Source organism: Dreissena polymorpha, chromosome 9 (assembly GCF_020536995.1).
Source record: "Dreissena polymorpha isolate Duluth1 chromosome 9, UMN_Dpol_1.0, whole genome shotgun sequence".
Classification (NCBI taxonomy): domain Eukaryota; kingdom Metazoa; phylum Mollusca; class Bivalvia; order Myida; family Dreissenidae; genus Dreissena; species Dreissena polymorpha.
The window spans coordinates 104,483,280-104,508,199 of NC_068363.1; the positions used below are offsets into that span (position 1 = coordinate 104,483,280).

Here is a 24,920-nt window from a genome sequence, read left to right on the forward strand (position 1 = left end):
CGCGTGATAGTGTATTGAACTCTCGATATGTTGATCAGCAGTAGTTTTATTTTACCGCATCCATAAATAGCCTCTGATTATAAATGACCTGTGCTGAGCAAAAATACGACGTGATTGAGACGCAGCAGATAGTAGACTATTGTAATCATTCATAAACTTCAGCAACACGTATAATTCTAACATTGTTTATTGATTCTTTTCTATATATATTCCGTTAAAAAATAAACACGATATTCATATTATGTTTCTATTTGTGAATGAATTTAGTTGAATAACTCAAACCTCTGGCATAAATTTAAAACTCTTTCTCGTCGCGGATGCGGCAGTTATCAGGTATATTGTAGTTAAGAAAAACTGGCCTGAAACAATTGGTATTAACTTTAGTTGTTTGCATGCGAAGAGCTAAAAATGAAGTGGTATTAAGGAAGCAATATGTTAAATGTTTGTCCTTTTTTCGATTTATATCATTTGAGGTAAGAGATAGCAAAGCTGTGAAGTAGTAGTTATTTTAAAGCAGAGAAAGAAGAGTACAGCACAATACAATTATTGCACATTGATTTATTGCTTTTATTTTAATCTTATAATTGACACACAAACACACCAAACCTGTTTTTTACATTTTCCGTCACTTGTATTTAAAAAAATATTTTTTGTCTCTTACTTTGTGGGGGAAAAAATAAATATTTTTAAGTGTCTGAAAATTTCAATACGGTAAGTACAAAATACTCGCTGAAATAGCTGGAAATTGAAGCTTTAATTAAAAAATGGGCCCAACTTTCGTGAGTCTAGTTAGTTAACTAGGTAGTAGTGGGGCACAATCAGGGTCATAAACTTCGAAATACACACACATACACAATGAGCGTCTGTAATTTACACTAAATAAGTGTCTGGATGATTCTTCTTATCTTTTTCTATTCTGTAAATATAGATATCTGATATAAAAAATATCTTAACAAAGCGAAATAAGCCACAAAATCTTTCGCAACACCAAGAAATTGATTTGGGTGTGATGCAGCTAAGGACTGTATGGCAAGCGGTTGGACGCATAATCCGAAGAAACTAGGTTTCTCAGAATGAGAACCTAGGTTCTCATGAGAACCTAGGTTTTCAAATGAGAACCTAGATTCTCATGAAAACATTGGTTCTCATTTGAAAACTTGGGTTCTTGAAGCCATGTGCAATCTTCAAACGAGAGCCTAGGTTCTCATTCTGAGAACCTAGGTTCTCATGAGAAACCTAGTTTCTTGGGCTTATGCGTCGAACCGCAAGAAACTAGGTTTCTCATGAGAACCTAGCTTTTCAAATGAGAACCTAGGTTCTCATGAAAACCTAGGTTCTCATTTGAAAACCTAGGTTCTCATGAGCACCTAGGTTCCTGCTTGAAGATTGCACATGTCTCTCATGAGAAACCTAGTTTCTTGCGGTTCGACGCAAAATCCCAAGAAACTAGGTTTCTCATGAGTATGGCTTTTTCTTCTATATTGATGAATCATTACAATTTCATGGCTTCACCTTGGCTGAAGTTGACAGTACTATCATCTTGAATTTTACTGTCACACTCCCAGTATATAAGTATTGATATATAAAAAAGGCTACTGATAAGCCCACATAGTATTACACTTTTAATAAACCTGGAGAATTTTGTTGCTATTTTTAACTTTTAGTAGATAAACTTCAAGTTGTATTCTAAAATTTTGTTGATGATATGTCTTACAAAACACTCCAGGAAAAAATATACAGCATAAATTTGATCTTTATTGAAGCTGAGAGTAAAAAGAACATGGAACTACCGGTACCTTAAACCATAGAACAGTAACAACTTACTTACAGGGCAAATCTTTGTAGAATGCATCACTAGATTGTTATATTTAGCCTGAGGAATGGTCTGCTTGTAACCAGGTCTGAAAAGTCCTTTCAGGCAAGGCAATTGCAAATATTGTGAGCGGCAATATCCTTAAGTAGTACACGTGTACTTCCACGCTAAGTAAAGAAACAGGGATTTCGAGAAAAGTACTAAGACGGGCCGGGCCAATGCAAAGGGATTGACGGCTGTTCCAAAGAAATACCAAGGTATCAAAATCGTTCTTTTGTCGCATGCGACCTGACTATATACTTATGACAAAGCTGATAACCTGAAATGCATGTCTATGCAACAAACATCAAAATTTCGCTATGAAATTATAAAGTATTTGCTCTTTAGGAATTGATATTTCACCAAAACCCAGAAACGGTTAGAAGAAAGTATCTGAACAGGACATGACATATATACTAACCAATAAAATACAGGATGACACAGAAGTCGAGTTTGAAGAGTTGAAACGCGTAGAAGTAGAGGGAAAGAAGAAAATGAAAATAGTTAAATCCAAGTCCACGAAAGAAGAGAATATCAAACATGCACAACTGCAGTTCCGAGATTTCTTACATAATGTTTCTAGGGTGAAAACGCAATATACTGCCATAAGAAATCTAAAAGCCCACTTGCCAAGAAATGAAATATTGATCCATATGGACTTTGCAGAAAATTTCACATGCAGCAACGCCGACAAAGTTCAAAGCGCTCATTAGAACAGCACAGGAGTTACACTGCACCCGGTAGTTGCTTATTATAAAGAAGAAGAAGAGCTGAAACACAAGAATTCGATTTTTGTTTCTAATGTCACAAAGCATAATTCCACAGTGGTGGGCAGGATCTTGAAAAAAAACTAGTCCCTGACATGAAAGCATCGAGTATGTGTTCTATAATGGAACTGAGTATGAAACCACAGCCAAAGAACTCGAGATGAAAAACCCCAATTCTGTTTCGGGAACCATAAAGTTGCATGCGTTATTTGATGCACACAATCAGTTATATACCTCCGAGGTCTCATGTTACTGTGAAGCCTGTTTAAAAGGCGAATACTGTGGACATTGGAAAATAGACACTTTACCAGAAAAACACACTGTTAGTTACAAAGCCAGCACACGCGAATGTTCACAAAAATGGAAGTTGATAGATCATGAAGGAAATGTCGATGAAAACAGAAACAAAGTACAGAAGCTTAACATACCTGAAATGTGCGCAGACAGAACTGGCTGTTCACAAATCGCAGATGAAAATGTGTTGCCCAAAGTCTCAGATGAAAATGAATCCCCATCGATCAAACCAGTCAAAGACGCATACTATCTTGTAAATTTGGATGAAATATTGTCTACCCAGGGCACAGGTACTTGAAAAAAAAATTGTTGGTCCTTATAAGGACCAAACAAATTTTTTTCAAGTACCTGTGACCCAGGGAAACTTCTCAAGGTTGATGATGATAAACAGGAGGCGACAGTTTTATTCATGGAGGAAACTCAAGGTTAAGGAGATTTGAAACTGTTTAAGTGGCCGTTAAGAGATGACGTACAAGACGTTGAATTCGAACAGTTTGTACGTGAAATCCAAGAGCCAACTGCTTGCAGCAAAAGCAAAAGGCAGTTTAAACTTGAAGATGCCGATTACACGTTGATTTGACACCACCATCAATAGCCAATTGCTTGTAGCAAAAGGCAGTTTAAACTAAGATTCCGATTGCACGTTTTTTTGACACCAATTATGTAGTTTGTTTTGTGATAATTGATTGCTTTGACAAAAAGTGTCAGGTACGTGGACTCGAAAAATAGTTCTAAGAAGTACGTATATAAACTACTGTAGAACTCATAAATGGTTGTGTTTATTAAATGTGAACGTTTTAATCATAATGTTTGTTATTTTAAAATGTAAAAGTATTTGACTTAGTTGTAATTGCATGTTGTCTAAAGGAACGGAATAGACTTGTCAAGTACGCTAAGAGTTTCTTTAAATCTATATTTTTCCGTGTTTTTAAAGATTGTTCAAGTTCAGCCATTAGATAATTATCATTTTCGTATAAAACATGTGTATAAATGAAACGAATTAGGCATGCTTATAAAGATTCTTTGAATTGTACGTATGTACGTTTGATGGTCAGGTACGCTAAAAATACAAAGGTTGTTAACATACTTGATTTTGGCTGAGATATTATTTTTTCCTTGTAAGAAAATATTAATGATGTTTTCGTAAAAGTGTATGTTTGAATTTGATTTTTAAACCAAGGTTGTTTAAATGTCATTTATATAATCCTTTAAATGATCAGCATAATTTAACAAACACCCCTTTTTAAAACTATTTTGTAAGTAATTTTAGAAAAATTCTTATGATTATCAAAAAATGAAATAACAATCAGGAATCTGTTTAGCACACATTACCACATATAATGATAGATAATAATTGAATCTGTGCTAGTTTATTTCAATGTATTGATGTGTTAAAATGAATATAACGTACCTGACATTGGAATATCAGTGTGTCAATGATTATGCAAATATTATGAAAATCGGATATTTCTAGGTGACCCCGTTGTAATTTTATGTACAGTTTGGTGTTCAAGTTGATTTGAATAAAGTTTATGGTTCAATTGCTTTGTTTTAATTTTCCAACATTTCTCTATGTGTTAATGTCCCTTTAACTGGGAGTCAATGCATAGTTTCTAGCTATGATGTCATCATTTGGCCTTGATATATTACACTTATCACTATATTACACCAAATAACTTTGCTGGAAATCAATACTATTTTGGTGCATTAAGTGAACAAGTGCACTTGTGACTTTCTTGCACAATGCAAAGAAGTTTAAATGAAAATAACATTGGTGCAGTAAGTAGACAAGTGCACTTATTTACTTATTGCACCGAACGGAATTATGTGTGTAAATAATACAGTATGACATTTTCTTAAAAAGTACCAATTAAACTGGAATACCATGATTCTGATATTTATTTAGGACATGTATGACATCAATTTAGATCATTTTATGCAAAAAAGTCATTTTTGAAAAAAATGTCACTTATCACTGTTTTGCGCTAAGGTGACGGTATTATTTTTTTTTGTTTCAAAATTAAATTCTAGTATATATGATATTTGTATTTATGGGCAGAAACCTTGATGTGGTAGAGGCCTTGAACAGTGTCCGCCATGAAGAGGACCCTGAAAAACAATCGTTACTCTGTGGACAACTTCCATGGCTGTCTGTATGAGGAGGCTGAGGCTGTAGCCAATGCTGCCGGAGTCTACCCTTCAATCCCATGGGGTTGTGGCAGACAGACAATACAAAACAACATACCCTCAGATGCTCCAGAAACATAATACAAGAGCAGGGTAACAATTCCATTCCTGGACCACCTTCTGCAGAAGTTAAGTGAGCGCTTTACAAATCTTCATGAGAGGGCTTCTTCTGAACTTCTAATTCCCCGACCTAAACAACACCAATCTGGTGTACTTCTTGGATGACCTCCCTTCACCAGGAACACTTCAGGCAAACATTGAGTTCTGGAGATGTAAGTGAGGAAATGATTCATCCCCCCCCCCTTCACCCCCTTCAACTTTAGGAGCTGCATTGAAAGCATGCAATAAACAAATATTCCCAAACATTTATACCATTTAAAAAATTGCAGCAACATTTCCAGTGAAAAACTGTGAATGGGAAAGGAGCATATCGATGTTAGGAAAAAAAAAAGTTTTCGTTTAAGGTAGCTCACCCGTAACGGGCACCTTTCCAAATATAATCTTATGTATTATTTTCTTATCAGCATCATTTCACTGAACTACATGCACATTTTTATGTAGGCTTTTCATGCTTTAAAAAGAATATACTGATTTTTTCAAAAACATGCACCCCCACGCTCGGCTTTTGTCCAGTTTATTTGCACCCCTGGGGTATATTAAAGTTCCATAATTCATCCAGATTTCCAATATGGGCATGCAGTTGGTGTGCACAGATGCAGTAAAGGTGTTTAAAGTTTAAACACGATGAAATAAGTATTCTTTTACAGACATTTATTTTTTATAACTTGTTATCTATGGAAGAGCGCGATGGAATGTAAGTGGTTTCAGCCAAGTAGAAATTGGGTTGGTTAAAAACAAAGTATCATAAAATTCAAAATAGTATCATTTAAGTAATATTTTGAACTAAGTGTTTATAGATACACTATATACAGCACAAATACCAAGACATAGACGGATTTACCGTTTACTTTTTGAAATAAAACTAAAAATGCAACATGCATGATTCGTATTTTCTGCAGTAAATCAACCAATTAAGCCATAACGTTGTTTTGATTTTTAAAAATGAAGAATGTGCATACAAATTGCAACATATTTAACAATAAACATAACTTATATGCTATATTAAATCAAATTACGTTAGAAAAGAAATAAAACGCGTCGCAAAAAGTATGCGTTGTCGGCAGGATTCGAACCTGCGCGGGAAGATCCCAAAAGATTTCTAGTCTATCGCCTTAACCACTCGGCCACGACAACTTCACATTAGTACCTGCTTAAATTAGATATCCATAAGTAAACAGGTAAAAGGCTCTTCAATCTTCGAAGAAATCGCGGGAAATCATTAAGGGTGCGCTACCTTAACTATGGGGGAAGTGATGTGAATGAATCTTAGTGACATTGTCAAACAATTTGCAAGGCAGAATCCAAGAAAAACTAGAAATGGCGCGTCAGAGGCCGACGCGTACCCCCACGCCAAATGTTTGACCCAGGTGCGCCCCAGGGTTGGTAATGGGGCCATGCATAGTTGAGATTGACCGTATTGTCATAAGAGAATTTCAGTATCAATTAGAAGTGAATCGGTGTAGAAATGAAGAAATTATAGTAAAAGGCAATTTTTGGTGGGTGTTGCCTATGTGGGCGGGGCGCCCCAGGGTTGGTAATGGGGCCATGCATAGTTGGGATTGACCGTATTGTCATAAGAGAAGTTCAGTATCAATAAGAAGTAAATCGGTGTAGAAATAATGAAGTTACACCGATATAATATACCGACTATCTCTGGAAGACCCGTAAGATAGATCGAATCGTCAATTCGAAACTTCGGCTTTCGGTTTGATAACGGTTTTTAGTTCTTCGCTTGCGAAGGACTAAGGTTATGAGTGTGTTTTGCAAGTCAGTCTGCTGTTAACTACGCTAGGAACTAACTACGCTTAGAACGATAACCACATCTGCCTGTTTATACTCTACCACTGGTACACTGCAGACAGCAACAGACAACAGTGTGTGTATGTAATGAATAGTGTTTAACAGCTTGTGGGACGACATTGGCCAGTTTGTCATTGAAATCTGCACATATTGGCTGCGTTCAGGGAAAACGGGGCTTAATGCATGTAAATAAGTGGTGTCCCAGATCAGCCTGTGCACACTGATTAGCCAGAGCAATGCACACAAGCTAATCGAGGAGGACATTTTTTGATTCCATTGAATCTCTGGTACTAGGATGACAATAAATGCATATGCATTAAGCCCTGGGTTTTTTTCAAAATGAAGCTATAATTATCTTTTCTATTAATGATTTGAAAAAAAAAATAAAAGTGATAATAACTTCAAAGTAACCCCGCTGACAAGGCAAATCACTTTTAAATCAAATAAACAACCAATGAGTTCGAAATGTTTACCTTTGTGGCATTTTTAGTAAACATCTAAAAGGGACCTTTTCACAGTTTACTAAATGCTTACCGGTGATATTGATGAATGTAAACATTGGATTTTGAAAGCTCCATAAAAAAAGAAACAAATTAAAGAAACAAAAATGTTACCCTCAACTGGGCTCAAAACACTAACTCCTAGAATAAAAGTCTATCGTTTAGACCACTCGGCCATCCGTGCTCATACCATGAGAGATGTATTTTATACTTTATATAAGCAATCCTCGTAGTATGAAACAATATAACGACAACAACAGAATTCTCCAAATTATTTAATTTGTCAATTTACCAAAATGTGAAAAGGTCCCTTCAATGTCTTCAGACTTGCAAATTGATTGAGTTCAATACACTGTCAAATCTTACATCATGAATAACTTGCATGTTATAGTGGTTGCCTGTTAGCCTGGGGCCAATAGATTTCAGCCCATGAAACTCAATTTCAAAAGTTTGTTACAGTTGGGCTAAAAAGCAGGGCAACTTTTCAAAGCTTGAACAACTCAATCCGAACTGGCGACTGTGGATCAATTAGGCCTAGAAAATTATTCAATTCCGACTCACAACAAGACATGATGCATGTCGGCAAAATTGTTGCTCATTAATGTAAAGAAAATAAATAAAGTATTAGATACACATAACACAACGTGTACTTGATTCTATGCTTGTTATTCTCTAGCAAGGCAACCAAAATTCTAAAGATGGTTGCCAGTGCAGCAACCAATTGCGAAAAAAGAAACATAGTGTTGATATTTTGTCTAAGTTACCTCTATAACATAAATATGAGGATAAACAGTGCACACACATATCGACCTGTGCTTTAAGACACACTTTATAAATTGGAATGTGTTGTGTTCATTTCAAACTTGCGATATAAAAAGGCTTTAAAATTATTTTGAAAACTGAGTTGCTTCTAACTCTAAGAATATGCAATAGCGAAGATCAAAATCTATTGCCTTCAGCGCTTTGATTGTATAAAGTTTTTGTTTTGAGTATTTCTCCACAAATCACTCGTAAACTGATGTCAGTAACAGATATTGTGTTTGTTACGATGTATAAGGTTGATTGAACTCGATGTTAAAGACAAACGTGAGACATATTTTTTGACATTAAAAAAAGGTCGCCATTACAAAATTCGAGAACGTTGTTTTCCAAATAGATTCATCACTCAACGAGAAACTGCTCAAAAGTAGTGCGGTGTTAACTCCGCCCACAACGGGAAATAACTTAATTTCTTATAAAAAGGCAATCTCCTACGCAGTGGTCTCCCTTATTCCAGAAGAGAAAAAAGTACGTACATTCAAGTGTAAACAATCATAATAGTGATTTCTACATGTAGATCTAGTAGAAATCAGTGATACAGACAAAACAAAACGTAACAGCAATCTCCCCTTTTGTAACTTCTGTTGAAAGATGATGACTTATAGCGGGGATTTATGTAATTCTACATTCGCCCGCCAAATCCACCATAATTACGCCCTTAAAGGTCATCGGTATGATTGTTTTTGGCATCGCATATATGTTAATGTGAAAATAATAATATTAATATTAATTATTAAGCACTCTTGACATCATAAATTGCCTCTTAGTGGGGATTTCGGTAATTCTAAACAAGAACATAAACCCGCGCCGGTACCAAAATCCCCGCTATAGAAACCTTCAACTGTCAAAAAAATTATTAGAGTGCTTTTTATGGTAGAAATCAGAGTAACGTTCAGTCTCCCATTTGGTTTCGTCTGTTGGAAAATAATGACTTATAGCTGTTATTTCGGGCGTTGCGTGAAGCTATAGATGCGAATTAAATTATACATAATTAAAAGCTGATACTATTCTGTCAGCTTGATTTATAAATCATTTTCCATCGCGCCAATACATGCATTGTATCATGAAATTGTGTACTAATGCAAAACGATTGAAATTATGTCAAATTACAGTTTTTCACATTAAATGACCTCTTTAACATAACGCCAGCAGACCCGAGAGAATACACTTCATTTATTCCAATCAGTTAAATGACTCATATAATAAAAAAAACATCGCGAGTCTACACTGCGTATAACACGTAGAAACCTGCTGTGGTGATCCCTATCTTATGAGTTCAATACAAAGGCACCTGGCTACTGTACTGGAAAACTTCGATTTCCTGCCAATATAACTAATTTCATTTTTGCTCAATTGTTGTGTACATTTAAAATTAACAACCAGAATGGATCAAAATCACTGTTACACATTTTAATATATTCAGTGTAATCTGTTCTTTACGGTGGCATAGAGGTGACATTCACTCCTCTTTTTTTTAATTGCACTCCTCTTTTTACTATCTCGTGGCCACGAGTTAGCTAAGTCGGGATCTCCAGATCTCAAAATAGAAAAAAACAGACAGACGGACGACGGACGGACGACTACTACTACTACTACTACTACTACTACCTACTACTACTACTACTAGCAACAGCAGCAGTAGTAGTAGTAGTAGTAGTAGTAGTAGTAGTAGTAGTAGTAGTAGTAGTAGTAGTAGTAGTAGTAGTAGTAGTAGTAGTAGTAGTAGAAGTAGTAGAAGTAGTAGTAGTAGTAATATTGTGAAGTGCGCGTGCAATTGAACGTTGAGTTAAGCGAGAGGTACGAGTTAAATTACACATTATTAAAAACTGATACTATTCTGTCAGCTTGAATTGTGCTAACATCATTAACTCAATAGTGTCAAATTATATAAGTTGCGCGAGCCATTGCACGTTGAGTAAATACTGCATGAGCAAGAGGTGTGAATTAAAACTCATATTATTACAAACTGATATTATTATTTCAACTTGAATTGTGCTGACATCTCTAACTCTATAGAATCAATTAATATAAATAAGAACAACACGCGCTGACTGGCAGAATATTATTCTACAATGGCTAAAGTAGTATTAAATTGTTCGGTGATAGCTATATCTAACGTTTTGCGATGATAGAAAAGATCAACATGTGCTTTATAATGCACGATGATAGGGAAAAGGCGGATTGAAAACTGACAAAAAGGAAAACAATCTGTACTGTGTGATGCTACAGGAAAAAACGGAAATCTTAGCTGTCGGGAAATATGACATCACAACAACATCAAAAGTAAAAGAGATTGTGGGAGGAATAACATAAATTGTCAATTAAATACATCAAAATGGCTGTAAGCATGTGTACGGAGAAACAGAAGTAAAAATGAAAGTTATTTTTCGCGAACTGTCAGTCAGACTTTTTTCATGAACAGTGTTTTAAATGTTCGTAATTATTATCTTGCTAAGTTTACATGATGCAAATATGTCACCACATCCAAGACCACTATCGCTTTAACTATATAACCGCCGAAATAAACAACAGCATGGGTGGATTATAATGGCATTGTAATAATAAACAATATTTTAAAAAAGACCGTTATTTTTTTAGATCTTTAACCGGCTAAATAAACAAAAAATGGGTGGATTAATGGAATTGTAATAATAGACAATATTTTAGAATTAAGTTACATAGGAATTTGTGTAGATTCGTGTATAAAGTTTTCACCTAATCCACAACAATGTATAAGCTATAAGTCATTATTTTCCTTGAGATGTTACCAAATGGGGGATTGTTGTTAGGTTTGTATACGTATAACTAATTTCTACTATAACAAGAGCACCGCATAACGGGTGCCACGCTCGGCTGCGAAAGCTTGTTGGATTTTTTTAAGAGGTCATAGTGACCTTGACCTTTGACCTAGTGACCCAAAACGGGTGTGGCGTGTAGAAATGAGGAAGGTGAATGTACATATGAAGTTGTAGGTGGAGCACTTTTTTTGTAGAGGCTATGTTAAAGTTTTATATTAGAGGTCACAGCAACCTCGACCTTTGACCTAGTGACCCAAAAATGGATGCGGCGTGTAAAACTCATCAAGGTGCATGTAGATATGAAGTTTCAAAGTTGCAGATGGACGCACTTTGATTTTAGAGCCTATGTTAAAGTTTTATATTAGAGGTCACAGTTCACTTGACCTTTGACCAAGTGACCCAAAAATGGGTGTGGCGTGTAGAACTCATCAAGGTGCATCTACATATGAAGTTGTAAGTGGAAGCACTTTGATTTTAGAGCCAATGTTAAGGTTTTAGCACGACGCCTACGGCGGACGGCGGACGACGAGCTGCCTATGAATAAGCTCGGGTTTTCTCCGAAAACAGCCGAGCTAAAAATCACTATAATGACTTTTTCGACACTTTTGCAAAGAGGGGATTGTATCGTTGCATTCTTTCACACGCCTTAGACTTGGTAACGGATTACACTCACTCGGAAAAATGCAACGTTGAAGTATAATTTATACACATATTTCTATAGCCCTGGTCAATTATTTTCAAAAAGATATTGCAAAATCCGCGGTTTCTGCAAATATATCACAAAATAAACGTGGTACATGCGTTGGTTCTGCCCCGAAGTGCATTGTATAACTCATACAGACCCCTTTAACTTGGCAAGACGACGGTGCACATCTTACAATAATTCATCGCAAGTTCAAATAGATATCGCATACGAGCTGTTAATGCATATAAGTGCATTATATAACTCAGTCGCACGTCTTATGAATAGTCTACACTCATTGGTAATGTAATTCAAATAGATATTGCACATTACGTGGTATCGAAAAATAAATCCTAATAGATATCGTGTATAATGCGCTATCGAAAAAATATTCTCCAAATAAGTATTGCACATATTTGGTTAATGCTCGTTGTGTATCGTTGCATTAATTCGCACGCCTTAAACTTGACAACGCTTGTAAAAAGACAACGCTGTACGTCCGAGTATAATTTATACACACATACACCCTTGTCAATATAGATCCAAATAGATCTTACTTAATCCATGGTTTCTGCAAATATATCTCCATATTACGGAATCCGGATAGTGCAATCTGTAATCTCGACCTTCTTTCACCAAGGGCGACACTAGACACACGAACCGATACACGATACTTTGCGCGACAGTCGCGGCGACGCACGATATTTTGCGCGATTGTCGAGGCGACGCCCGATATTTTGCGCGACTGTCGCGGCTACGCACGATAAATTTAACACGATATATCGCCTTTTGGGCTACCCACACAAGGTTGATATATCGTTTTAAATATATCGTGCGTCGCCGCGACTGTCGCTCAAAATATTGTGTAGTTCCATACACAATGTAACGACAACAACAGAACTTGCCAAATTATTGAATCGTTTTGCGTTGCAACGCTTTATAATTTTCAGGTTTTCAAATCGTCAAAAGTTGCATTTAATGGATGTTTTAGAGCATGGATAATGTGTAGTTTTGCTGTTTCCTCACAAATATCATAACTAAAACGAAAATTTGCGAATTTTAAACAACTTTTTAAAATTTTGTCAATTTACCAAAACGTGAAAAGGCCCCTTTAAACATTCATACCATACTGGTGTTGTAAATAATGTTTTTAATGCATATTCCATTATGAGTGTGGGTGTAAGTTTAATGCTCTGTAGTGTATCTTTGCACACATTCACACGCCTTACACTTGACAAAGGATCATACCCGCCCGGGGAAAGACAACGTTGCACATCTTAGTACAATTTATATACATATATTGCCAAAACATCATTGTCAATTACTTCCAAATAGATATTGCACAATCTCTACTGTTTTCCCAGGCCATTTTAGCGTGGCGAAAAGCCACGCCGCCTTTCTGGATCGCCACGCTGCCCTTTTCAAAGGCAAATTTCGCCACGCGCCCTTTTTTTCAAAGGCAAATTTCGCCACGCGCCGTTATCGATAACATCATTATTGCCTTACGATCTAACTTGGTCCGCAAAATCAGCGTCCTTGATTGTCTGTGACGCTCCGACTGTGCTTGATTTACTCGAGAGACTATATTTAATTGAGCAGATTTTATCTATAACAGTGCTCGATTTATAGGTAGGTCTTACTGACTGCTCCAAAGCTGTGAATTAGTCATGCGTGAATAACCCCGTGTCAGTATTAATCGATAATGCTGGAGGCTATGTTATACCCAATCTCCACGCAGAGTTGTCGTTCCTTGCTCTCACATACAACTCTGCATAAGGCTCAGCACGCCATTTTGTCTACCAAATAGCTAAAACCGAACAAACGCATACAATGTATATTTGAGTGGATATTTAAGATCGCATGCATTTAATTAAGAAAAATGACTTACGAAAAATCGTGCAAAAACTTGTGAGTTTTAATGCAACTCTTTGGAACTATTTTATTGCCCATTTACACAGATGTAATCATTCCACGCATATCACAAATGTAAACAATTGTACATATTTTTTATTGAGTGACGTTAGGCATTGCTTCGAGGTATTTATGTATGTTGGTTTCTTAACATAAAAAAAACATATCAATTTTATAATAATTAATTAAGACTGATATAAGATATCATGGTATGAGATGGTTTTCTTTAATGCAGTTAATGCAATGTAACCGTCGTGCAAGAGATTGTTTAGTATTATGTAACCTCAATGATGAACGCTTGGAATGATCATGACATGAATGAGACGCTTTCAAAACAATAGTCCGTTCTGAGCCCAACACAGAGGTGAATTAAATGTGACCGTCGTGCAAGAGATTGTGTTATACCAAGCGCACTTTTCGCTCGGCAATGTGTACTCCTTCACGATATAATCATTACTTCGGAGACGTTTGATGAAAAACTCGATGTTATTCTCCTGGCTTTGCATGCATTATTCAGTTATATCGAAACATATATTTTTACGCATAATTACATTTAAATTCACAAACAAATTTATTCTTTATTGTTTTCGTCTTTAAGATAATTAGATCTAATTATTGAAATAATTACTGAGACGTATACTAATTTAACAAAATGCGAATCGCGTATACGATTTAACGTTGCTATGCGCACCTGTCGCTTACATCATTTGACATTTAATCAACATGGCGGACTACACAGAATTAAATTGTGACTTGGCAAAAATGGCAAATAACGTCGTAAACGACCGAATTAATGATGGAGATTATACATTAAGAAGGAATTAATGAAATGTCTGTGATAATCAACGATGCATAAAAATGTTTTAGATAGCAACAACATTATTTATTTATTTGTAATCTACTCGGTGGATGTATGTCACGGAAACGAGTGTTTGCATATTGTTAGCGATCAATTTACTCGCAATGTTATTTTAAACATATGTCGAGATTATTGTTAGAAAATGGGATAAGACAAACATGGTTTCATTTATATGTTAGTGGATCTGTCTATGATCAGATTCATATGCATATATTGCTTTATTATGTTTGTCGTGCTGTACAGTTTATTGAAACAGCATGGAACTTAAATGTACATTGCAAGGTAAATATATAAATATAAATCATAGTAAGTTAAATACTTCTATTACCATTAAATGTGCTTGTTTATATGTTATTTTTTTCCACAACTGCTTCTGATGCGATTACATGTTTCCCCGTAATTCAGGTATTCAGGGAACGTTTTTGCCCTTTTTTGCCTAAACTGCGCGCTAAAATGCCCTTTTTGAAAGTAATGCGCCATGCCCCTTTGCCCTCCTGGGAAAAACACTAATCTCCGTATGTGTTGCTTCTGCTCGGAAGTGCATTGTATGACTCTTTCATACGCATCAAACTTGGCAATACAACGTTGCACAATTTAGAAGAATTTATATACATATTCAGCTGGTTTACGTCGTTGTCATGTTATTCCAATAGATATTGCATATTGCGTACTATAGCAAAATGCACGTTTAAATAGATACTGCATATGTGCTATTTATGCTAGTTGTGATTGAAAAAGGAACTATTTAATTCAATCACTCGCCAAATGTATGCGTGTATACGCTGGCCATGTAATTCCAATTCGATTTTGCACATTTCGTGCTGTTGAAAATTATTACTCCAAATAGATAATACACGTGCGTTGTTTTTGCTCCGTGGTGTGTTGTATGAGTTATTAATACGCCCTTAACTTTACAATGGTAAATAATCGCTAAGAGAAAGTCATCATTGCACATCTAAGCAAAATGTGTACACATATAGTCTTTACAACCTGGTCATGTAATTCAAACTAGATATTGCACATTGCGCGCTATCGAAAAATATAACACCAAAAAGATGTCGCACATATTCTGTTAATGTCCCGTAGTGTATTGTTGCACTCATTCACATGCCTCATACTTGACAATGGGTTGAACCCGCTCGGGGACAGACAACGTTTCGCGTTTGAGTATAATTTATACACATGTATTGCCAGATACCCTCGTCAAAGATAGTGCACGATTCATGGTTGGCACATATATATCCAAATAGACATGACACATGTATTGTTTCTGCTCTGAAGTGCATTGTATAGCTCCTTCACACACTTTTAACTTGGCAAAGTTTGATTCTCGCTCAAAGAAAGACAACGTTGCATATGTCAGTAGTATTTATTCAAATATATTTAGCCCGGCCATACATCTTTGTCATGTTATTCAAAATAGATATAGCACATTCTGTACCATCGGAAAAAATCAAGTCCAAACAGATATAGCACATGTGATGTTTATGATCAGAAAGGAAATATTTTACTTAATAACACGCCAAATAAGTCCTATACACCCTGGTCATGAAATTTCTACTAGATTTTGCACATACCGTGCTATCGAAAAATATAACTCCAAATAGATAATACACGTGCGTTGTTTTTGCTCCGAGGTGTGGTGTATGTGTTATTAACACGCCTTTAACTTTACAATGGTAAATAATCGCTATGTGAAAGACATCGTTTCACATCTAAGCAAAATGTTACACATATAGTCTTTACACCCTGGTCATATAATTCCAACTAGATATTGCACATTGCGCGCTATCGAAAAATATAACACCAAAAAGATGTCGCACATACATGTATTCTGTTAATGTCCCGTAGTGTATTTTTGAACTCATTCACATGCTTCATACTTGACAATGGATTGTACCCGCTCTGGGACAGACAACGTTGCGCGTTTGAGTATAATTTATACACATATTGCCATAAACCCTCGTCAATTATTTCCAAAAAGATATTGCACGATTCATGGTTTCGGCACATATATCTCCAAATAGACATGGCGCATATATTGTTTCTGCTCTGAAGTGCATTGTAAAGCTCCTTCACACACTTTAAACTTGGCAAAGTTTGATTCTCGCTCAAAGACAGACAACCTTGCATATCTAAGTAGAATTCATTCATAATGATAGTCCATGCATCATTGTCATGTAATTCAAAATAGATATAGCACATTCTGTATCATCGAAAAAATCAAGTCCAAGCAAATAGAGCCCATGTGATGTTAATGATCCGATAGGAAATCATTTTACTAAATAACACGCCTATTATATGTCCTATACACACTAGTCAGGAAATTACCACTAGATTTTGCACATTCTGTGCTAATGAAAAATATTACTCCAAATATATAATACACGTGCGCTGTTTTTTGCTCCAAGGTGTGTTGTATGAGTTATTAACACGCCTTTAACTTTAAAATGGTAAATACTCGCAGAGAGGAAGACATCGTTGCACATCGAAGCAAAATGTGTACATATATATTGTCTTTACACCATGGTCATGTAATTCCAACTAGATATTGCACAATTGCGCGCTATCGCAAAATAAAGCATCAAAAAGATGTTGCACATATTCTGTTAATGTCCCGTAGTGTATTGTTAAGATGTTGCACATATTCTGTTAATGTCCCGTAGTGTATTGTTGCACTCATTCACATGCCTCAGACTGCACGATGGTTTATACCCGCTCGTGGACAGACAACGTTGCGCGTTTGAGGATAAATATAACTCAAAATAAGATATAGCACTTTCTTTACTATGGAAGAAATCAAGTCCAAAATAATAGAGCACAAGTGATGTTAATGATCAGAAATGAAATATTTTACTGAATCACATGGCTTATATATGTCCGATACACCCTGGTCAGGAAATCCCAACTAGATTATGCACATTCTGTGCTATTCAATCGTGCTATTGAAAAATATAACTCCAAATAGATATTACACGTGCGTTGGTTTTTGCGCCGAGGTGTGTTGTATGAGTTCTTAACACGCCTTTAACTTAACAATGGTAAATAATCGCACAGAGGAAGACATCGCTGCACATCTAAGCAAAATGTGTACATACATATTGTCTTTGCACCAGGGTCATGTAATTCAAACTAGATATTGCACATTGCGCGTTATCGCAAAATATAACACCAACAAGATGTTGTACAAATTATGTTCATGCCCCGTAGCGTTTTGTTGCACTCATTCACATGCCTCATATTTGACGATTGTACCCGCTCGGGGACAGACAACGTTGCGCGTTTGAGTATAATTTATACACATATATTGCCAGAAAACCCTCGACAATTATTTCCAAAAAGATAGTGCACGATTCATGGTTTCGGCATATATATCTCCAAATAGACATGGCGCATGTGTTGTTTTTGCTCTGAAGCACATTGTATAGCTCCTTCTCATACCTTAAACTTGGCAAAGGTTGATTCTCACTCAAACAATGACAACGTTGCATGTCTCAGTAGAATTTATTCACATATATATTGCGCGCTATCGAAAAATATAGCACCACATATGTAGTGTATAGTTGCACTCATCCACACGCCTTATACTTGAAAACGTATGATACTCGCTCGGAAAAAAACTTTTAACGTCTGAGTATAATAAATACACATATATTATACATTTTTACAAATTCGCTAATGGAACTCATATCCTTCTGCTAGCGTTAACCGGTAATTATTCGTTCAAAGACCGTTTGTACCTGTGGCCTTCTCGACTCGTGTTTAAAGCAAACGCAAAATAGTTCCCGTAATAGATTAAAAACTTGAGATTTAATTTTTTAAACGCATACATATGGTAACTGATTGTATCAAAATATCTTTTTTAATAAGAATTCTTCATCCGTATACAATATCTTTGTAAACAATATTTACTGTATCAATCCTCATTTGATTGACGTGTAATATCTATTGGTACCTGTAATTTGTGTCGTATCTATATGGAAAACAATGCCACCCTAAAAATCGGTTAACAAGAAGAACTCGGAGCTTGTATCCTCGAGTCACCTGTTTCGGTCGATGTAACAAATAATCAAAAATATTTTAGATTTAATTGATCAACAATAATACAATAAAGTCGGCAAAATAAAAAAATACGCACAACAAGACTTATTTACAGGGTTTCCAGTCAACTCGTACCTAAGTCAACTCGTACCCTAGTCAACTCGTACCCGATTTAGTCAACTCGTACTTAAGTCATTTTTCAGATTGGTCAACTCGTACCTTTTTAATATTTGTTCTTTATGGAAACAAATTGCGATGGGTGTTTGCATGAATTAGATGTTTTTTATGTTTATTGCAGGTACGAGTTGACCAAGTAAAGTTATATTTTGGCGTAGACTAACATAACTTGTATGTTTTTTACCAGGGTACGATATGACTTATTTAAGTAATTACCTAAGTATATATATATTTTTTTCTTATTAATATGTCCAATATACAAAGATTATATTATCTAAGAAATATATAGAAATCATTTATCTTTCAAAATATATATTTATAAACAACTATCATTATCGATGTTAAAAGAAAAAATCTTACGGTATGAATCAGTATAATATTTATTAACTTCTTCCATTGCATGATTTTTATAAATCGACGAAATAAGGCATCCTGCAGACATATATATATATATATATATATATATCATGTATACATTTAAAGACCTTGATTATAATGCATTTCGTTATACTATTTTATTGAACACAGAATATAAGCACTTGATATTAATTAATATTAAATAACTAAAACAAATACACAAAACGACCCCACAAGTATATACGTACGTACTGACGCTACATATTATAAAGATGTAAATACCATCAGTTATAACAAAAAAAGGTTTGTATTCCTCAGATTACGCTTCTATAGAGGTCCGTTTCTCGAATGAAACTTATTAAAAAATTATAAAGGGATTACTTACCAGATTTACAGTGTCTGTGTTGCCATCTATCACATTCATCGCACATAATGGCCTTACACTCATCGGAAACAATATGTCCACAAACAACACAAACACAGTCACTATCTCCCTCATCCATGATCAAGGAGATTAATTAAACAAAACACTTTTAAATTATAATCCACGACAAACAATAAATGAAATTAAGTCCAAGACTTGAAACACGAAGTCCGTATTTAGTTTCAAGATATTAATGATTAAAGCCAATCTGCAAAGCCTTTAAATAGTAATTTGGGGATTTACTCATATAAAAGTGAGAAAAACATACCCCTTTAACTTCAAAGTGGATCATATCTTTAATTGGTTAAGTCATCACGCGGTGTTTACAATGAAACATTTCATCAAAGAAAATGCCGACAACTACCGCGCGTGTCATTTTAGATGCACGACAAACAAATTGTTTAACAAATCGCCGACGGTCCTGTTGTCAAAAAGGTGTTATTAGTCAACATTTTATCACACAAAACGCCGAAAAACACGTACTTTATAATTATACACGTGTGAAAAATAATGAACTTGTCTACTTTTGGAAAAAATTTTTTTTTTTTTTTTATAACCTTCAAAAACATATTTCACGTCTTTGATATATATAAATAATTTTTAGGAGGGTACGTGTTGACCAATTCGGGTACGAGTTGACTAGTGGGGGTACGAGTTGACCAAAAATCGGGTACGAGTTGACCAAATCGGGTACGAGTTGACTTAGGTACGAGTTGACTAGCTTCGATTTACAGTCCATCAATTCATTTATTGAGATCGTTCAAGTGCTTTATGCTCAGAGCATTCAAGAAGAACTAAGAAACATTATAGAGGTGAGTAAATGCTTGTTTAAATGTGTTATTTCTTGTAAACTTGTGCCACATAATGTAAATTTGCTGCTGTGTTCTTTCACACCAATAAGGCAGTGTTGCATTTAAAAGATAATTCAGAGGCGTATCCAGAAATATTTTAGAGGGGGGGGGGGGGGGGGGCTCAACTGGGGAGGGTTCGGGAGGGGTGTCCTCTCCTGTGGTCGATTTTTTTTTTAAATGGCATCTTGAAATGATGCAATTTCCTGCTATCTAATCACCATTTTGCATGATAAAAGTGCATGTAAAACAAACAAGAACTTGAGTTCAGACATCAAGTGTGACAGACACACAGACAGACAGACACACAGGGGTAAATCAAATGTCTCTCAAACCACTAAAGTGATGGGAGACAAAATCTTTATCCGGAAATTTTTTAACAGTGTTAGATGGGTGGACCTCCTATTTAACCTTGTTAAATATCCTACTAGGTCACCCTGTTGGATGGGTGGATATTTATCAAACTTGGTTGTAATCATATTATGTATACCTTGTTGAGTCTTGTGGTTCAAAAACTGTCAAATATGGCAAATTCATTGATAAACCTTCTTACAAATTATAAAATAACATTTTAAGCAACACTCTTTATTTCAAGTTCTATCAAATGTTATGTCATTTTGTAACAAAAACAATACAAGAAAATCTATGCACAGGTATATTCTTACAACTATTCAACGAATGTTATGATATTTGTACTTTCTCAAAAATGATAACTTAGATAATTCATATATCTCTTTGTACTATCACTGGTTACAATCTACAACTCAGACATGATGTCAGGAAGATCCATCCGCCTGTTTCCGAGCAAACTCACATACAACATTGCAAATGTTTATGTCCAGGTCCCTATGAATGGAAAGCAGGCACAAAGCAGACAACCTGTCCTGACCCATTGATGATCTTAGTTTTGTCTTAACAAGACCTAGGGCACTGATACTCCTTTCACACTCGCATGATGTGACATGGAATACACATGATATGGACAAAACAGTATAAATGTTGGGGTACAGCAGGGAATCACAATGTGCAACAGAGCCCTGAAGGGTAGTAGGTGGGTTGGGTACACCTTTCCACTTAGCCTGCCATAAGTGCAACTCAGCAGGACGGGACTGAGGGGAAGGAAGATCATCATTGAACCATTCAAGGTCAATAACCTGTCAATAATACCCGCAATGGGAGTTAGATAGTATAGATAGATAGATATATAGATAGGTCACTAGCACTTACAGGAGTGGAGCACAAACAAATTAATTGCCATTCATAAAGTGTGCTGTTGAATTTCACTGGCAATAACTTGTTACTCAAAAGGATTATCGCTCTCAATAGCTAATACCAATAAATTCATCAAAGAAACTTACCGAAAAATTAATGATGATTGTCCATTGCACATTCGTCTAAACTCTTTAACTGATACAAATTGAAATAATGTTTTTGCACAAGTCCCATGCGGCAGCCATTTGCACACATTTACCTATTTAAATTCATCAAAGAAACTTAACGAAAAATGAATGATGCTTGTCAATTGCGTTTGTCTAAACTCTTTAATTGCTATAAATTGAACTATTGTTTTCACAAGTCCCATGCGGCTAAATATATAGCTATAGCTAAATGTATCGATGAATTCATTAGTTGAATGTATCTCCTTCAGCCAATCAAAAAGCGCAGTTTATCACTTACAGTCAATGAAGCGTGCGGTTTAGCTGGCGAAGGTTAGATGCCTGGGGGCTAATCACACAAATCGACAGCTGCTTATGGCTTAATTAGGGGCATATGACAGGAAATACACAAGTGGATTAAAACTGTAAGGGGCTCATTTTTATTAATCGTATCTAGCCAGCCAGCTGGGGGGCTTTAGCTCCCTAGCCCCCCACCTAAATACGCCTCTGTAATTACAGATCGCTTTGGCAAAGTTCCACTATTTAAAGTGTGCTACATGTAAATCTGTAGAATGATATTGAATGTAGTTTGTGTTATGCATAAATATTACATTATTCACAGATTTGACAAGAGGCACAGAGGGAAGGTTTGTTTACCATATTGCTAGGTAGTGTGTTCTTTATGGTTTGGGAGAATGCCATAAAATGATGTCAACTCTTAGTTAATTTTGTTTAATACTTATTCAAGTATTAAACATCTACTCCGTTAAAATAAATTGTAATTAAATTGTTCTTTGGATAATTGGGTCAGGTTTACTGCACCAATTTCAAAGGGGTGCATACAGTATATATTTGCCCTTGTCTGTCCGTCTTGTGATGCTTTTGTCACACATAAATATATAAGTATTTAACAAATTGGCATATGTAACTTATTATGTGCCAAATTTACTCTTTATTATAAAATGCCATAAAGTAGATGAAAATAGAACAGATTAGTTAAAACCTTTATTTTAGCTCAATTGAATCGAAAGCCTAAGGCTTATTGAAACACCATCAAGTCTGTTTCCTGGGTAGAACCAGTACTTTGTCTCTATGTGGAAGATCTGTCCCACAGTGGGTATCGAACCTGTGCTCTTCCAATCGCTTGGCAGACACCATATCCACTACGCCACGGCGATCTTTTCGGAGTGTCATTACGGTCTATATAAAAACACGTCTCAAAGAATTATACAAAAACAGATATATACAACACACATTAAAAATGTTTACAAAAGGAAAACCAAAGATGTGTTTTAACAATAAAATATAATGAAAATGCTATTTAAGTAATACAGAAAGTACACAAATCAACCCTATTGCAGACAAGGGTTGGAATTGGGTGTTAATTTTGACCCTAATAAATGGTACCAGAAAAGCCTTTATAAGCATCCACGCTACAATGGCCAAGATCGAATTTGATGGGACAAAAGAGCATGTGACCCTTTACAAAGGTTAATCACAACTTATTAAATGTAAGAGTTTAACAAGTATTATTGTAAAAAAAAAAATAATTGAGAAGGCGTACAATAACATTAAAAACATTATGTATGCATAAAATATAATTTAGCTTTATACTGAAACAGCTAAAAGGTAAAGGCTATGGTTATAAACCCACTCAAAATCTCACTTAACCTGACTTCATAAAAAAAATCTCACTTTTGGCTTGCTTTTGCGACAAAGTCTATTACTAACCTACGAATAAGTAGATTTAAAGTGAGTTTTGGGTGAGTATTTACTGGACAAGACCAGGAAGCTGGTAATGATAACACACACCAACAGATGTTGGGGTTATAAGAAATTGCAATATAAATATAACAGTAGCCTTGTTTTATAGTTGTTGGCAAGCGAACAACTAAGGTTTAAATACCACGCATGTCTAGCCAGTTTTTTTAGCTAGGATAAACCTGATAATTAACCGCCAAATCTGCCGCTTTCGCTCCAAGAAAGACTTTATAATTTAATGTATAATTTATGCCAGAGATTTGAGTTCTTCAACTTCATTCATTCACAAATGGAAACATAATGTGTTAAATGAAATATTTTTTGATGGAGCGTATATAAAAAAGTATCAATAAACAATGATTGAATTATGTGTTGCAGAAGAGAATGTTTATGAATGATTAAAATAGTCAACTATCTGCTGCGTCTTAATGACATGGTATTTTTGCTCAGCACAGGTCATTCATAATCTGAGGCTATTAATAGATGCGGGAAAATAAAACTACTTCGGATAAATAAGTATAGTGGGCTTTCGAGAGTCCAATACACTATCACACGTCTGTTGCGTAACGTCGTTGATAGTGCTTGCTACAGAAGCGCAGGGCGGTTAAATTTGATAATGTCTTGGAAACGTTCTTTTTTTCTCAACAGGTAACGTATCTCATGTATTTTCAATTGCATGGGTGATAACAATGCAATAGTATGGTTAAGCTTTTTTATATTCACAGTTCTCAATTTATGAAACGTTGAACATGAGTTCACCAATAACTACATGTATTCTATAGACAACAACAAAAATGCTTTATAGATATAATCGCTAAAACCGATTATAAAAAATAACTAAATATAACAGTTTAAGGTTAAGCTTGTTTATATTCACAGTTCTCAATTTATAAAACATTGAGCATGAGTTCACCAATAACTAATGGTTTTCTTTAGACAACATCAAAAATGCTTCATATCGCTAAAACCAAATATAAAACAATAACTAAATATAACACGAAATATCTTTAAAAAGGTAGACGGCGTAAATGCTGACTTTGAAATAAAGTTTGTAATTTACGTTTCTAAATAATTAAATTGAAAACAAAAGTTTAACTATTGTGTTTTTTTTACTTGATAGTCGCAAATTCACCGCATGAAATGTGTGTTATTTTATAGTCAAACCACACTTTAGTGTGAGTAAATAAAAATTATACTACAGGAGTGCACATCATATGTGTCCTCACATAGCCTATTGTCAGTTTATTTCTTCACCATCGAAATATATTGTATGTTAGTATTTGATTAACACGCAGTTTTCTTTTGACACATTTAAATCGCACTTTCATAGCCGCGTCATGCGAAAAT

At 35.3% G+C, this 24,920-nt stretch overlaps 1 protein-coding gene, 1 long non-coding RNA gene and 1 other non-coding gene across 7 annotated transcripts in view; 1 reads left to right on the forward strand and 2 right to left on the reverse strand.

Annotated features, from left to right (window-relative positions):
• Positions 1–24,920, reverse strand: part of LOC127843792 (uncharacterized) — a 33,690-nt gene that overhangs the window by 6,368 nt on the left and 2,402 nt on the right. The gene's annotated exons all lie outside the window — the stretch shown is intronic.
• On the reverse strand, positions 6,273–6,354 carry Trnas-aga (transfer RNA serine (anticodon AGA)). The gene has a single exon. It is a non-coding gene; the product is annotated as a tRNA-Ser (tRNA).
• LOC127843782 (uncharacterized) overlaps positions 20,246–24,920 on the forward strand; it is a 32,956-nt gene continuing 28,281 nt past the window's right edge. For all 4 annotated transcript variants that reach the window (XM_052373574.1, XM_052373576.1, XM_052373577.1 and 1 more), the window contains exon 1: positions 20,246–20,400. The gene's annotated coding sequence lies outside the window, so the exon portion shown is untranslated. The remainder of the gene's footprint in view (positions 20,401–24,920) is intronic.